Genomic DNA, 7,138 nt, shown 5'->3' with positions numbered 1-7,138 from the left:
GTGAGATCTTTCTAACTTAAGCTTTAGTTAAATCGTCGGCCCGCGTGGAGGCTTGTTTTTCATTTCTTAGATAAATCATGAGCCCGCATAGAGGCAATTTACTTTTCCTTGCATGTTGTTCAAAGCATGGGAGCATGGGATCATTGTATATGGAGATTTGTTGATTAATTTGTTGTGGGGGTGAAGTGTTTGTTACTTGCTTATTTCTTGTTATTGTCTTTGCTAGTGCATGCATGGTCGTAGGTCCTCTTGTCCCTCTTAATTTTCATCTTGAATTGGTTATTCATAATCCTAGGGGAAGAGGTAGTTCTCATCACTCCATTTCACCAATGGAGGATTTGAATGACGACCGTGTGGAGGACCTTGGTCACATTGATCAACAAGGCATCCTCCACCCTAATGTGCATCATGAAAACATCCAAGTACCATTAGGCATGCCTAGACCATTCATTCACCCATAATAACAAGGCCAAGTTCCATTAGGAATGCCTCGGCTAATATTTGCTCCACAACCTCCCATGGTTCAAGCTAACCACGGTGTTCGACTAGCACCACCGGTTGTAAATCCCCCTCTTGCTTTAAGAGACCATTATGTGCCTAATGAATATAACAAACCCATTTGCATTCAATTGCCACCATTTAGAGCACATCACTATGAAATTAAACCACAAACCATTCAAATGCTTCCTTAACTATCATGGACTTCCAAGTGAAGAACCTTATAAGCATTTGGATGAGTTTCTTAAAGTGTGTTCCACCGTGGAATACACGGACATGCCAGAAGAAGTTTTAAGACTTAAACTTTCTCCTTTCACCTTTAAAGACAAGGCGAAATATTGGTTCAACAATCTTAGGCCTTTTTCGATAACCTCTTGGACGGAAATCCAACAAGAGTTCTTGAAAAAGTACTATCTGGTTTCTAAGACCAATGCCATGAGAACTTCAATTAGAGAATTTTCTCAAGGGGATGGGGAAATGTTGCATGAGGCATGGGAAAGATTCAATGACTTGCTTAGGAAGTGCCCACATTATGACATACCTAAGTGACAATTAGTTTAATATTTCTTTAAAAGTTTATCGGATAATGACAAGGGTATGGTTGATGCATCTATGGGTGGTTCTTATCTTGATAAGCATGAAAATGATGTGTGGCAATTGTATGAAAGTATGAGTGAGAATTCAATGCATAGGTCCTTATCTTCTAAAAATGGTAGAAACCTAGGTGGAAGGAAAAATGTCGGCTTATATCAAGTTGACAACTCCAATGACATAGCCGCCAAGATGAAATCCTTATCTCAAAGGTTTGATCAATTTTTGATCAACCAAAATTCGGCGAATCAAGTATCTTCCTCCCCTACTCATATTCATCATCGTGCATCTAATGAATCTTGCATGACTTGTTCAAGTGTCTTGCATTCTACTTCCAATTGTCCCCATGGACATGTGCAAAGTGAGCCCCATGAGCAAGTCAATGCTACATTTGTTAATTAAGGGAATAATCCCTATGGCACTCATTACAATTCAAGTTGGAGGAACCATCCGAACTTTTCTTGGAAAAGCCAAGGGGAAGGCTCAAACCCTCCCTAAGGTGGTTTTCAAGGAAAGTATGTTCCACCTCCAATGCAAAGCCAAGGTTCCCAAGGTTTTAAATCATCATCATTTCAATCACATGGAAACCAATTCTCTAATTCTCATTTCCCTAATCAACCATCATATTCTCAAGGAAATTCTAGGAGTCCCGCCTTTGAAGAGAAAGTCTTAACCGCTCTAGGCACTCTAAAGGCTAACACTCAATTGCTTCATTCCCATTCTCAATCCATTGCTAAGCTAGAAACCCAAGTCGGGCAAATAACTAGTACCTTAAATACTAGAGAGAAAGGGAAAATGTCGTTGAATGCACCACCAAAGCAAAAATGTGTTGTGGAGACTCATTCCTCATCGGAAGGTCCCATAATTGAGCATGTCAATGCAGTGACAACCTTGAGAAGTGGGAAGATTGTGGACAACCAAGTAAGTATTCCCAATGAAGAGAGTGAACCGGTGCAACCAAAAGTTGACACCCATCCTGTTTCTCATCATATTCCTCCTTCATTGCATATGCATGATCATTCAACTGAGAAAGTGTTAGAAAGTGATTTGAAAAGTGAGTTAAAAATTGATTTGAAAGATGAAGTGAACAAAGCTTTGAAAAAGGATTTTAAAAATTCTTGTGTTGAAGATTCTTCAAAGAAAATTTTTGAAAAAGCTTTTGAGCCAAGAGCTCCATTTTTGGATGCCTTAAAAGGATCCATTTATCTTGATAAACAAAAGACCAAGACCAATGAAATCATTGAAATGTTTAGGCAAGTGAAGATTAATCTTCCACTTTTGGATGCAATTAAGTAAATTTCGGCTTATGCCAAGTTCTTAAAAGATCTTTGCACCTAAAAGAGGAAGAACAAGCGCCAAGCACCTAGGAAAGTGGTCTTAACCGAGCAAGTGAGCTCTATTTTGCAACATAACACCCTCCCAAAGTTTAAGGACCCCGGTTCACCTACTACTTCTTGCGTCATTGGTGACCATGTCATCAATCGGGCTCTCTTAGACTTAAGAGCAATTGTTAACCTTCTTCCATACTCAATATATGTCAAATTAGGCTTAGGAGACTTGAAACCAACGTCGGTAGTTTTACAACTTGCCGACCAATCCATCAAAAAACCTAGGGGTATCATTGAGGATGTCTTGATTAAAATTGATAAATTCTTCTTCATGGTCGATTTCATTGTCATTGACATGAAACCGGTTCCAAATCCCAAGAGCCAAATTCCCATTATCCTTAGTCATCCTTTCTTGGCAACCGTAAATGCTAACATCAATTGTAGGACGGGGGTAATGAAAATCTCATTTGGGCATATGAAAATGAAGTAGAATATCTTCAATCGGACCCAAATTCATTTGACAAGTATAAGGAAGTAAGTGTTGTAGAAAAATGTCTAGATAATGAATGTGAAAGAATGGAGTCTTTGCTTGCAACCAAAACTTCAAAAAGTTCATCTTCGACCTTGAAACTAAAGAATGATGTTTTAAAAACTTGCTTTGAGAGGGCATGGAAGCCCAAAGATCACATTGACAAAGGACCAATAATCTCCTTTGAACCTAATCCAACAAGTTCTTTAGGGAACTATTTGTTGGGTGGAATTCAAAACACCTATCACCCCATTAAGGAGGGGATGCATTACAAGATGTTTGATCTGGGCTAAAAGAGCCCAACGTCTTGCTAGAGACATTAAAGACTAGTAAATGCTTCGTAGGGTTTACAACTCTATTCCTCGCTCATTTCTATTTTACTTTTCATTTCTTGCGTTGTCTAGATATGTTTTGGAATTCATACATATGGCTAGGATTTTGATTGAGTATGCACGCACTTTCATTCTAAAAATAGGCATTTTGTCCTTGTTTGATCGATCTCAAATGAGGTTCGATCGATCGAACACCCATCCCTGCATCCAATCATTGCTCTGTTCCATCGATCTGAAATTTCCTGCATAAATCAGTCCTCTGTGTATCATTCGAAAATTTCTTTCGATCGATCTGAGTACTCCAAGATCGATCTTTACTCCACACTTAGAAAAATTTTGAGATCCATGAAAAAGGCCTCTCTATGCATCATTTGAACTTGTCTGCAGGTTTTTACCTGTTCGATCGATCGAACCATTTTCTCAATTGATCTCAGCTTGATCGATATGTACCCTTTGTTGACTTTTGTTTTGACTGCATTTTAAATTCAAAAAAAAAAAAAAAAAAAAAAATTATTTGTTGTTTAGTGAGGGGAGATCGATCTCAACATTTTTTCAAATCGATTTATATTTGATCGATCGGAAATTTTCCCTGATCACCCTCATCTCATCTCCCTCGCCGCTGCAAACCTCTTCCACCTCCGACGAGACCTCCGGCGGCATTCCCGAGCCTTAAATCTCTCTCCCTCATCTCTCTCTCCTTCGAACCATTTCTCTCACTAGACTTGGTAAGTTGGATTTTTAATCTCCATTTTCGAGCCTCAATCTACATGATTTTGATGTTTCCTTGTTAGATCTTGAGATGCCATGATTATTTCTTGCCATATTTGAAGTTGTCAAGCTTTTGTATATATGTATATATATATATATATGGTTTTGTATATATATTTCATTTTTGAATTAATTTTGGGGGTCACGGGGCCAAACAAGTGACCAATCTTGTTGTGTGAAAGGGCCCCACAAGCTTGCTTGGGTACCCCAGTGCCATCCACGTCACAGATCTGTGACTTTTCGAATTTCCCATACCATTTCGATCGATCGAAGTTTTCTTCGATCGATCATTCAAAAATCGATCGAACTTATCTCAGATCGATCTCATAGAGAACAATCTCACATTTTTGTGATAGATCGAACTTCACATATTTGCATCCCACACTTCACACACTCTCTTTTATGATTCCATGCTATCTCATACATGCCCAATGCCTGTGTTTTCCACATTGGATGCATTCCATACTTATATTGTTTAGCATGCTTCACTTAATGTCATTGTTTATTTAGGTCCATCATCACTTGCGTAGATTCATGTTCTGTGTTGTCTATCTTATTTGACATACATGTTTCTACATACTGTGCTTCATTTCTTTATGCCGGTACTAACTTATATTGCAAGTGTTTTTCTTTCTGTTTTGCAGGCCATGGCTAGGGTAAAAACTGTTGCTTGTAGGCATCATCTACGCCAAGTTAGGCCCAGGATAGAGGGGCCAGGCAAGCCCTCTCATGTTCAGGAGCAGCCCGAGCTTCAGGTAGAGCCCTCCTATGTCCAGGATTTAGAGTAGCCTGTTGAGGCTGAGCAGCCGGAGCAGTTAGAGGATTATATCAAGGCAGATCTAACTCAGTTCCCCTCAACTGACTCTAGACTACAATCTTTAGCCTCTGCATCTTCATCATCCCATGATGAGGTTGAGCATACACCATCGCCTTCTCCATCTCCGCCTCATGCACAGCCAGGCTAGGCCTTAGACAGACCTCTGTCGAGATACTCACACTTACCGTGGCACATGAGTCAGTTTTTGACATCTCTTTCTTCTCCCGGTACATTCTGACTCGGACAACCTATGATGATATAGACCGGAGGGGCATTTCAGTTATTCTAGCCCCTGTCACATACCCAGTTTACCCGAGGCTTATTCGGATGTTCTTTTAGAACCTCCGGTGTGCCCCGAGTAATCTGGCGGAGCTACACACTACGGTCGATGGCCATCCTATCAGCATTACAGTGGAGACGCTGGCTAGGTCTTACCGATGCCCATATGTTTGCCCTCCTGATCTTGAGCTTGATTATCCCATTCTGGAGAGGACGCCTTCTTATGCAGACATCGCTGTGGCACTTACAGGCTATTACAGTGAGGGCGAGACATTTACTACTCGAACCTATTTGCCCGATGATCTGTGGTTCTTCGATTCGGTCTTGTACCGAAACGTGTTTATGGCTGGCCACAAGATTCAGAGGCGAGGCGACTATTTGACTGCCCTGTATGCTTTCTACACAGGTTACTAGGTTTCTATTCTGGCCTTATATTAGAGCGTCATGATGAAGCTCTACGCGGACTACATCAGTAAGGCCAAGGCCAAGCCAGCTAAGTACCTTCCTTTTGGCCACCTTATTACTCAGATCTTGCGAGATCAGCGCTATCCATTCCGTTCAGATGAGCGCCTAGAGACAGGAGCTTGCCACTTTGGCAAGAAGGACTGGAATAAGAGCTACAATACTCTTATCAAGAGTCTTCTGGAGGACACTGTGATAGCAGCTGAGGAGGCTGAGGATGAGGAGATGGTAGCAGTAGCAGCAGTAGAGCCAGCAACAGACGATCCAGTAGTCGCACTGGCGGCTGCAATACATATGGATATTGACTTGGAGCAGGAGCCTCCAGTAGAGGATCTACAGCATCACTCTCCAGCAGGGTCACCATTATATTTCCCAGACCAGGCTCAGGATACACATCATTTTCCTAATCCAGTGGTACCTAAGGCTCCAACACAGATACCCGGCTTTGGGGAGCGTATCCAGGCTTTGGAGGATGCCGTAGTCTCTATCCGAGCGGACACTGTCTCTATCCGAACTGATATTTCATCTCTTCGTACGGATGTCATAACTGCGCTGCGAGACATATCCCGAGATATCTGTGGAGCGCGCCCTGCCCGTCCTACCTCCTCAGCATGATATTCCTGATCTTTCTATCTCTATACCTTCATTTCATATATCTGTGATACATTACTACTATTATGATATTTTTGAGGCCAGTCTGTTGGCCCAGACATTGTGATGTACATTATTTTTATCTTTCTATATATGCTATATTTTGGATGTCATATCTTTGTATTGATATATCTGTCTGTGATTGACTCCACCAGGTGCATCCCAGTAACTTCAGTGAGAGAGAGTGCTGCCCAAATTTTTAGGACCACCATTTTTCCTCTCTCTTTACTTCAATTCTTGTCCCATTTACACTTGCATGTCCACTGCGCACTATTATTATCTCTTTTGTTATCTAATGAGTTTTATCCAAGTGCCATCTTTTCAGAACCACAGTTAACCCCAAGTTTGGGGGGGTTATACCACCCACTTTGGATACTTGTGCCCTAGCCATTCTTCGCCTTAGCTACACTGGTATACTCTTTCCTTTGTTATCTTTGCACATTGAGGATATTGTGCCATTTAAGTTTGGGGGTAATGGTGTTAATTGCAGTATTTGCTTTCATTTCAAATTTTAAGCATGACTTGTGTATTTGAGGGATTGTCTATGATTGGTCCATAATTAGCTATGATTTTGATCTTTTGAGGACTATATTGCTTAAAATTTAAAAATTGCTTGACTTGAGAGTCCAATACTCCTTGTATGCCTTGTGGATGCCATTTAGGAGTATTTTTCAAAACATTGGTATCTTACTTACACTTATGATCTACATCATCTTGATTTTGTGATTGTTTTGAGATTCACTCTAGGATTCTACACTAGCACAGACGCACATTAGCATTCATTTGTGGGGTACATGCTTTGTTGATTATTGAATTGGTTATATCCCAATTGGGCAAGTAGTGCATTGAAAGCTTTCATTTTGACAAAGGTGGATAACAAACC

General features: G+C 40.7%; 1 pseudogene; it reads right to left on the bottom strand.

The window, feature by feature from the left end:
* Positions 1-938: 938 nt before the first annotated feature.
* On the bottom strand, positions 939-1,037 carry LOC132280585 (small nucleolar RNA R71; annotated as a pseudogene).
* Between the last annotated feature and the right edge of the window lie 6,101 nt (positions 1,038-7,138).

This window comes from Cornus florida, unplaced genomic scaffold, assembly GCF_030987335.1.
Source record: "Cornus florida cultivar Cherokee Brave unplaced genomic scaffold, ASM3098733v1 CherokeeBrave_3.0.0_Hap2_Chr10, whole genome shotgun sequence".
Taxonomy (NCBI): Eukaryota; Viridiplantae; Streptophyta; class Magnoliopsida; order Cornales; family Cornaceae; genus Cornus; species Cornus florida.
This window is presented reverse-complemented; position numbering and strand designations above follow the sequence as displayed.